Genomic DNA, 9,532 nt, shown 5'->3' with positions numbered 1-9,532 from the left:
CCTTTTGGCCGGCAGGCACATCCAGGCATGAAAGCAGTAATGGAGAAACAGCAACTGGGTCAAGGAGAGCAGGCAGGTACGCACATTCCGTCAACCTCTTCCCAATGCGCTCCTGTCCCCTTGCCTTCACTTGCCAAGGGAGCAGAGACACCGCTGATGCCATTGCATGAGTCGGACGCCTCTGTTGAGGTCATGCACACGGAGTTGTTGAGCGCTTTGTGCAATGAAAACAGGTCCTGCCCAGAGCATGTGGCCCCGTGGTGGAGCTGGGGGTGATGCAGGGCGGTGAGAAATGCCAGGCGTGGGATGGGGGAAGAGCCTGCAGTGGCAGCTCTGAGTCAGTGCTAAGACAGGAGCCTTCTGTTTGTGGTCCTCAGATACGGAGCTTTCCAGAGAAGTTCCAGGGCAGGTCTTGAGCCTGAACACACGTTGCGGTTGCTCTATGACGTCCTGCGCAATCGGGCTGTGCAATCTAATATCTAACCATCATACCTCATCCCGAGTCACCAGTTTCTTATCTTCATAGGCAAACGTGTCGCCTTGCTTCAAACACAGGGCAAGTCCTCCATCGCTTTACAGCTCAGCTGGCTTTCAGCTATGTAGGGCACTGATAACAGGAGCGTGGGTAGGAACTGCAGGCCAGCTGTGGCCCAGGGAGGAGAAAGCTTGAGATCGGCGTGGTAGGGCTGAAATCCCCACAGCTGGGTGGCATTTGCCTCTCCAGGAGGGGAAGGCAACAGGATTAAAGGAAACAAGGACCAGGATGTGCCCTGTAAACAGAGGTGGATGTAAGACAGCCAGTTTGTTTCCAGACACCCAGGGGGTCACCTTCAAATGGCAATTTTGATGTTGACAGTGTTTGGAGGGGAGCTGCTCTGAGGGCGGGGGAGGGAGAGACATAGCTCTGAAGAGCTGGGTGAGAAACAGGGAGCAGAAACCCCTCTGGAGCGCTGCAGGAGCATGGTGGGTCTGTCTGGCAGGGGGCAGCCAAGAGGGACATGGATCCCGGTGGGTTTTGCTGAGAATGGGCAGATTGTAGAACCCCACGAAGTTTGTGGCTGGGAGGGAGAGCTCGCACCTCCAGCCAGCCCCACTCCAAGCAGATGGCCTCGTGGCTGGCCCAGGCAGCTCAGGAAAATGTCCAGGTGAGTTTTGAAGTCTCAAGGGATGAAGACCCCACAGCTCCCCCGAGCTCTGTCCCGGGGCTGCTCCCCCACCCCACCCCACCCCACTCTGCAGCTCCCCAGGGGAGAGGAAGGCTGAATTGCTTGAAGGGTGAGATGTCGGAGGCTTGGGGCAGGCATGTGCCACACAGCCAAGGAAATGGGAAAGTCCATAGAGAGCCAAGTCTGCCTGCAGGGTCAGGGAGGCTTTCCAGTGTTTCTTTGCAAGACATGGAGCTGTGCCCGGAGGAGAAACCAGGAGTTTAGGAACAGTGTATGCGAAAAACTGGAATGAGTAATAAATCCTTTATCTAGCTCATCAACAGATGCTCCTGGGTAAGAGCAGAGCTTGGAGAGGCTACAGTGCTGTAATTAACGTTTTTGGCATTGGTGCTCAGTGAGAGGAGTCTAGGAAGGCTGCTTGGCCAGAAACGCTCTTGCAGATGCAAGGATTTACTTCAAACCAAAGTGCTAGCAGGGCAGGTGGGTGAATGACCAGGGCTGGATGACTTTCATCTTGAGGCAAAGTAGCTGAACTGATCACTGTGCATTCATTTCTCCCTTAAAATTGCCTCAAGCAAAGCAAACAGGAGGAGGGTGGCTGGATACTCCGCCTGGGGTCAAGCTGTGCAAGGTCTTGCTGAGAGGTGGCACTGATGCTAAACGCTTATATAAGATCCTCCGCTTATATAGGATCCTCCTTCCCAATCGAGAAGCTACTAAAGACAAAGACGACCGCAGGGTGCAGCGGGGAGGCACAGCTCCAGTCTTGCCCTGCTCCTTTTTTTCTGTCTGTCTCAGCAGAAGCTCTGGTCAGTTCCGTTTAGTTCAGCACATGCCTGCCTGCAGGAATCACGTCCCCTGGAAGAAGCTGCGTCAGCTCCTCCAGGGCAGGGGCAGTGGGGGAACCTGGCAGTCTGGCAGAGTGGAGGCAGTGGGGTGTTCAGGGCTCCCTCCGGGGCTGGCTGCATGGGGACAGCCCCCGTAACCCAACTTTGGTGCCATGATGTGAGACGGCGTGTTGTGCCACCCGCCGCTGAGCACAGTCCCACCCTCAAGGGACAGCACCAACATCGGGGCGGGGGATCCAGCCAGTCTCTACAAGTGGCTGTGTGGGACAGGGCTGAGAGGACAGCCATGCTTTTGAGCATCAAATTCAGTTGCAGAGACCTAGGCATGCTCGCCCGCAGCTCAGGTACTCCTGAGATTCACCTCTGAAGTAGCTCCATGAGTCACTGTGGCCTGCGCCTCTTTGGGAGGCATAAGGCGGGTGCAGCAATATCTTATGTCCTTGTGATCTGAATAGATGGTGGCTCATCCATGGTGAGCCAGCAAAAGCCGGACCTGCTGAGATGGTTTGGGTACGTCATTTCCAAGCAGCGGCACGTGGAGGCTGCAGGGATGCTGCTCGGCACCTGTCAGCCTCATGGAGCCCAGGGACATGTGCTGCTTAGCCTCCAGGCACTGGGGATTTATTAATGATCTTAAAATGCAGTGGCACCACTCAGGAGCAGAGCAGAGCCTCACACTGCCTACCCATGCTCTGCCTGTCAGCAGCTGCCACAGCTCGGGGGTCAGGCGAGCTGCATCACATCCCTGCCTTGAATTCCCTGGATATCTTTCAGCAGGTCATGGCTTCCTTGGCCTTGAGCAGCTCTTGGGCTGACTCAGGGTCTCCCTGCTGTGCCCAGCAGCTCCCCGTGCCATACTAGGCATTCTTGTCTGGAGAGGAATGTGTTGACACCTGGGGCTGGGCTGCATGGGTGGGAGCAGGCAGAACATGCTGGGGGGGGCCACCTGGGTCTGTGGCACAGCAGAGGTGTCGCAGAACAGAAAGGGTTGGAGGCCAGCTGTGAGGATGGCTCCACCTCTGGGCTAGCTGCCAGGCAGCGGCAGAGGCTGAGGTCCATGGAGTTAGGGAGAGGAGGCTGTAGCGTGCACATGGCCTTGTGTTTAGTTGGGAAGGGAACGTCAGATCTAAGGCCAGAGAAGCTGGATGGGTGGGAGCAACTGGTAGTTTGGGCATTTCTCTGCGTACAGGCAGCGTGATGTCTCCAGATGGTTTATTCTAGACTTACTGGAGTGTTGATGACCGGAGGTCCCTTGTTGAGGATGTCCTTCTTGGAGCAGGACTAGCACCCGCACTAATAATCCACCCCTCTGTCCCCTGCAGGGCCCCACGGTGCTTATCATGTCCTTGGGCTCTCCTGCTCTCCTTTCATGCCCTGAGTCACGAGGCTTTTGCATCCAGGGCCTTGCAGCTCACACCTGAGGTAAGAGATGCATCCTCACACCCAAACACCTCCTGTGGGGTGAGCACTCTCCAAGGGGGAAGATGTGCCAGGGCAGCGTAGCCCCCGGGGTGCTTAGCCGCGGGGACCCCTGTGGCAGGGCTCCTTGCTCTGCATGGGATGGGTGTGTTGGCAGCTGCCTTGTCACATGGTGGGCCTTTTGGAGACCCCTCTGCCATTTGCGGTGGGACCAGAAGTCAACAGAGGTCCCCCTGGCTGGGGGGAGGCCCGGCCAGTCACATGAGTAGCACTCAGTTTGGCTCCCACAGCAGACACCGGGAATGGATTTTACCTTTCTGAAATCCAGCCCTTGGGCTGGTGAACCACCTGGCAGGCAGCTCTCGTGGGATGCCAGAGACCTGCCTCAGCACCGTGGGCATCAGTGGCTTCCTCCCACCCACGTGGTGATGGCCCTTGGCGCTTCCTTCACCAACAAAGCCCTTGGCAAGTTTGATGGCTCGCGTCGGGGCTGTTGGGGTCCCGGGCATGGCATTTAATGAGAAGGGACCGTGAGTGTGGGAAAGCTCCTGCAGGTGATGTCACTCCTCGGTGTGCACAGTTGTCCTCTGACCGCAGAGGCTGAAAGCCAGGTCCAGCCTCTGCTTTCCTTTCTTTCCCCAAATGTGAGGACAATGCTGTTGGGATGTAGAGCCATAGTGTTGGAGAGGTTATAGGGGAAAAGGGTGAGCACACAGTCTGGGTGGTGGGATTAGAAGCTGATGGTGTCTTCCCAAATATCCCTTGGTTCCCCCATGAGCCTTCAGGATCCTCAGTGAGGCGTGGACACCGAGCGCAGCAGGGTGAGCTGCTGCTGCTATCCCAGGGCAAAGAGGGAGCACATTGGGACAGGTTTGGTGATGGTGGGGCTGGTTCCATCTCCAGATGTCCTGCCAGGGGCATCTCACCAGCAGGTGCTGCTGGCACGTGGTGCTGTGTCCCAGAGTGACCTGCCCTGGCGCATCCACCTGTTCAATCACCTGCCCTGAGTGCTGCAGATTGGGTTGATACTTGCTGCTCACTGCCTGACTAGCTGAACTTAGTAATTAGTTACAGCTTGACCTGCCAATACTCCTTGTGACCCAGACCTCTGACAGGGAGAGGTCATGTCTTTATCAGCCCTTGCTAATCCCCATTTTCTCCCCACCTTTTCCTCTTGACTGTGCCCACGTGTCCCTCTCTGAGGTGCTCAGCAGTGACGCAGCTGCTGCAGGACAAAGGTTGGCCTTTGTGGTGTTTAGCAGGGCACCGGTATGTGAGCTGTGGGTCCAGCCACAGTGTCCTGGACACCACAAAGCCAACGGGCAGCTCACATACCCATGTGTGTACGAGTGTTGATGGAGCAGCCACGGCAGCGTGTGGGTGTGCTGGAAGCGTGCTGATGCGGCAGGGCATTGGCATTGACTACGTGGCCTCAAAACCCAGGGATGGTCTTGCACAGCCCCACGCAGTGGAGAGGGCACATTGTGCTACTGTGATGTGCGTGCTCGAGGGTATTTGTATTTTGAAACATAGCAAGGTGGAACCTTGCCTTGATCACAGGGGCTCAGCCAGGTTTAATTACAGCGTGCAGTGGGGCCGGGTACAAACAACTGGCATCTCAGGGAAGCAGGATGTGTATAGCTGCATCCCTGCACCGGGGAAGGCGACGGTGGGTATGAGCTGGAGGTCAGGGGTGAGGACACTCCCTCCCATTACCCTCTGGCTTTTTTTGTCACCTTTGGTGCTGCTCAAAGCTGGGTTCCTAGCCAGACCTGTTTTCCTGGCCATGCCAATTGTGGGGTAGCCACAGAGCAGAAGTTTCCATGGATAAAGAGCAGGGCTGCAAGGGTCTCCAAGGCTACCCTGGGAGCTGTGCTGCCTGCAGCCCGCAGGTACCGGTGCCGGCACAGGGCAGGCACCCTCGTGTGCAGGAAGGCCCAGGCGAGTCCAAAAAGCCTCTGACACTGACGGTGTCAGACAGGCCCCAGAGTCTTGCACTGCTTGGTGAGCGGGAATAGGAAGCCATGAATTTCAGCATAATATGGTTTTAAGGCAGAACTTTTATGAAGTCCCACTTTTCTCATATTACAGTAAGCTGTCCTGAGCTTTGTACTTGGTGCCTGTGCCACTCAGCTTGGTGCAAGTTCTCCTAAATCCAGCTTTCGGCTGCTCTCATAAGCTCTTACCAGCTCAAACAGACCTGCCTGGGAAGCCTGAGGCTCATCCCAGCCAGCTACCCCTTCTGACACAGCGCAACTCTCCTGGCCTGGCCCAGGTGTGAGAAAACACTATTTTAAAGTTGTTGTTGTTATTATTATTAGCATATTTTTAAATACATCTCCTATTCTGGCTTGGACAGACCTCCTCTGTCTGCCCAGGGCTTGCTGAAGGAGGGATGCTGAAAGGTCAGGCTCGATGCAGTCGTGCCTCCCGCAGGTGACATGGCTTGGACAGCCTCCCAAAGGCTGGCTGCTGGGCCGTGTGCCTGTTGACCCAGGTCTTGTTTGACTTGCAGGCATAAACACAGGTGTCACCGCCGAGGTCTGTAGGGAAACCTCTCAAATTGCTGTGCAACTCAGGGCCATGTGATGGGCTTTCCTGTCTAGTCAATTTGCTTATGGAGATGGATTTCCTCCTTCAGCAGATGAAGGTAGGAGGGAGCTTCCCTCCCCCTGGGCACCTGCAGCAAAGCTGTGTGGTGGAGCTGATGCCTGAGAGACTGCTTGCTGCAGCTCCTCGCCAGGCTGCCTGTTCTCCTGCCATCCAGCCCTGTGCTGTCCCCAAGTGAGTGGCATCTGTTGAGTCCACCTCTCACTTCACATGCTCAGCTATCTCTCCGCTGGCCCTTGGCAGCTACAGAAGCATTGCCTGTTGGCAGCAGGCACTGAGCTGCAGAGCCCAGGGCCATGGTGGCATGTCCCGCCAGCCTCTCTGTACGTGACCTCTGGAAGGCACAGCTGGACTAGCTAGTGCCTGGCAAAATCCAGCCTGGGAATGCTGACAAGGAGACCTACCTCCTGCAACATCAACAGGATGTGGTGCTGGCACCTGAGGCCACGGGACCAAAAGCCACAGGAGCTGAGGCCACAGGGAGGTGCTGGGAAGAGCAACAGCACGCACAAGGAGCGTGCGGGGATCAGCCACAGCCTCTAGCTCACCTTGCTCACCTCTGGGCCACACAACAAGGAAGATGACGTGCACCACTGGCGATGCTAAGCATCACTCAGATTTTGGCCCTAAGTGAGCTGGGGTGTGTGCTCTGCAGGTGTGTGTCCTTCTCGCCCCCGCCATCAATACCAGCCTGGCAGGAGTGGCTGACACAACAGAGGGTCAGGCTGCCATCCAGAGACAGGCGGGAGAAATGGGCTGACAGGGACCTCATGCAGTTCGGTGCAAAGGCCTGTGCTTGGGGAGGAACAGCCCCCCCCCCCCCCCCCCCCCATCCCCACATGCTGGGGGCCACCCAGTTGGAGAGAAGCCCGTCGGAAAAGGCCCCGAGGGTGCTGGTGGGCACCAAGCTGCAGCTGAGCTAGCACCCTGCCTCTGCGGTGATGAGTGGTGTCTGGGGGTGCCATGGGGGAGTGCTGTCGGAAGTTGAGGGAGGGGATCCTTCCCTCCTGCTCAGCACCGGGGTGCTGTGTCCAGTTCTGGGCTGCCCAGTACAAGAGAGACATGGGTGTACTGGAGAGGGTCCAGCGAAGGGCCACGAAGCTGATGGAGGGACCGGAGCATCCCTCCTGCCAGGACAAGCTGAGCCAGTTGGGCTGCTCAGCCTGCAGAAGGCCCGGGGGGGTGGGGGGGGTGGGGGGGTGGCTCGGGCAGGCAGCGCTGCCCCCTGCCCCCAGCAGGGAGCATTTTAATTGCAAAGAATTTTACCGAGCGACAGCCCCGAGGACCCGGGCCGGGCCGTGCGGCGGTGCCACGCGGGGGTGCTGCGGCCCCGCGCAGCGGGATGCGGCCGGCGGCGGGCACGGACCGGCAGCGCCGGGACCGCCCGCCTCGGTACCGGGCATCCCGGGCAGGGGGCATCCCGGGACACCGGGCATCCCGAGCACCGGGCATCCCGGGGCACCCAGCATCCCGGGCAGTGGGCATCCAGCGCAGCGGGCATCCCGGGGCAGCAGGCATCCTGGGAAGCAGGCATCCCGTGGCACCCGGCATCCCAGGGTACTGGGCATCCAGGTCAGCAGGCATCCCGGAGCACCAGGCATCCCGGGGACTAGGCATCCCAGGGCAGCGTGCATCCTGAGGCAGCAGGCATCCCAGGGTACCAGGCAACCCAGGGTACTGGGCACCGTGGGCAACAAGGCAGCGGACATCCTGGGGTACCGGGTATCCCAGGGCAGCAGGCATCCCTGGGCAACAGGCATCCCAGGGCACCGGTCATTGCAGGGCAGCAGTGCCCGGGCAGCCATTCCAGTGCTGAGGATGGCAGCGGTTGGGTGCTCTGCCACTGTATGTGCTGTCTCCCTCCGTCCTGCCAAGCTCAGCATCCCCTTGCATCAAAATTAATAGCTCATGATGGCACTAGCGTCGGGGTCAGCCCAGATCTTAAGCTTCCCACCATCATATGACCTGACTTGACCCACAGTGTCACAGTCTCCCTGTTGCTGATGCCTCTCACAAAGTGCTGCCCAGACCTCATGGGGGAGGCAGGGAGGTAGAAGGTGCCCAAGGACATGCTTTCCAGGGGGGGAGTTGGAGCTGGGGGCAGGTTTTTTGCACTCACAGCTTCAGACACAGAGATGCTGTGTTGCTTGTCATGGGGCTGTTAGATTCCCTTTTTCCCAGAGCTGGCGATGTCCTCACTTGTGGCACTTGAAGAGCACCATGTGCCTGCTTCTTTGGGCAAAGCCCAGCTTTGCACAAGACCAGTCACATGGGATGGGGTCAGGCATGGGGACACTGGGGCCCCCTGCTTGGGCCAAGGTTTGGGCCAGTCTTCTTCAGCAAGACCGAAAAGCCAGAGCGACACTTGCTTGCTCCACTGTCCTCCTCTGTTTGTGGGTTTGTCTTGCTCTTGTCTTGAAGGGGGAATGCTCAGCCTTTCCAGATGATCACGGTGGATCCAAAGTGCCTGTCACTGTGTCCTCTTGTCCCCAAAGGACCAGCTGAAACTTGCCTTAAGCCAAGCTAAATACCACCAGAAAGGCTTTCTTCCCCTCAACAAAGGATGTCAGTAATATGTGAAATCCTTCCTTTTCGTTTTGAAATACTGTGGTCGATTTGTTTTCCTTCTTTTCCCAGCCTTTGGAAGTGACTTAGGAAAAGGCTTAAAGAGTTTTAGGTGCTGTTTGCCATGGGACCTCTCGGGGCTGCTCTCAGCTGCCAGCCCGGACAGTGATGTGACTGTCTGGGGGTCTGGCGCCCTGAGCCAGCTGGGGACCCCGGAGCTGGGGGCTCAGGGAGCCCCTGTCTCGCAGCCCCAGGGCAGCCTGTGCTGACAGATGGAGCAGCTGCCCCCAAGGAAGCTCGGCTGCTGTCAGCACGGAGCAATGGAAACAGAAGTGAAGGAGCTGATGCCCAAGGGATGTTTCATCCTTGAGAGAGGTTGGTGGGGGGAGGCTTTTAGGAATGACTTCCCCCTCCTACTGCTCTCCAGATACCCAAAGGCTGGATGTCCTTGTCCTCCCATTCTCCCTGGCTGCTTGCCCTTCCGCTCTGTTCTGCTCAGCCTTGCTGCAGGGATCTGTACATCCCTTCCCCCTTCTCCACAAGCTTCATTTCCCAGGGAGGCTGGAGGAGAGGGAGGCACAGCACCATGCCACACAAAGCCTGCGGTCCTGGCCCTGGAGTCAGCAGCTTCTGCTGGCCTCAGTGCCACAGCCGCTTCCTCTCTCACGGTAGATGTTTTCCTTGTGTCTGCCAGCTCCATCCCTGCAGACTGTCCCTGGGAGAGAGTGATATGGGATGGGAGAGCTGGAGCCCCCCCAGTCCCAGGGCTGCAGGCACAGCTTTTTGGTGGTTTTGGGATGCCTGTGCATTAAGGTCTGGGGGTGCTTCGCTTGTGCACAGCCGTGCTTCAGCAAGCGTTGGTGTGGCCTCCTGTGCCACCCACTGTGCCTGAGGCTTCTCCCTCCGACCTGGGGGCAGGTTTGG

This window comes from Falco rusticolus, chromosome 11, assembly GCF_015220075.1.
Source record: "Falco rusticolus isolate bFalRus1 chromosome 11, bFalRus1.pri, whole genome shotgun sequence".
NCBI lineage: Eukaryota > Metazoa > Chordata > Aves > Falconiformes > Falconidae > Falco > Falco rusticolus.
The sequence above is the reverse complement of the archived record's forward strand: the minus strand, read 5'-3'. Positions refer to the sequence as shown.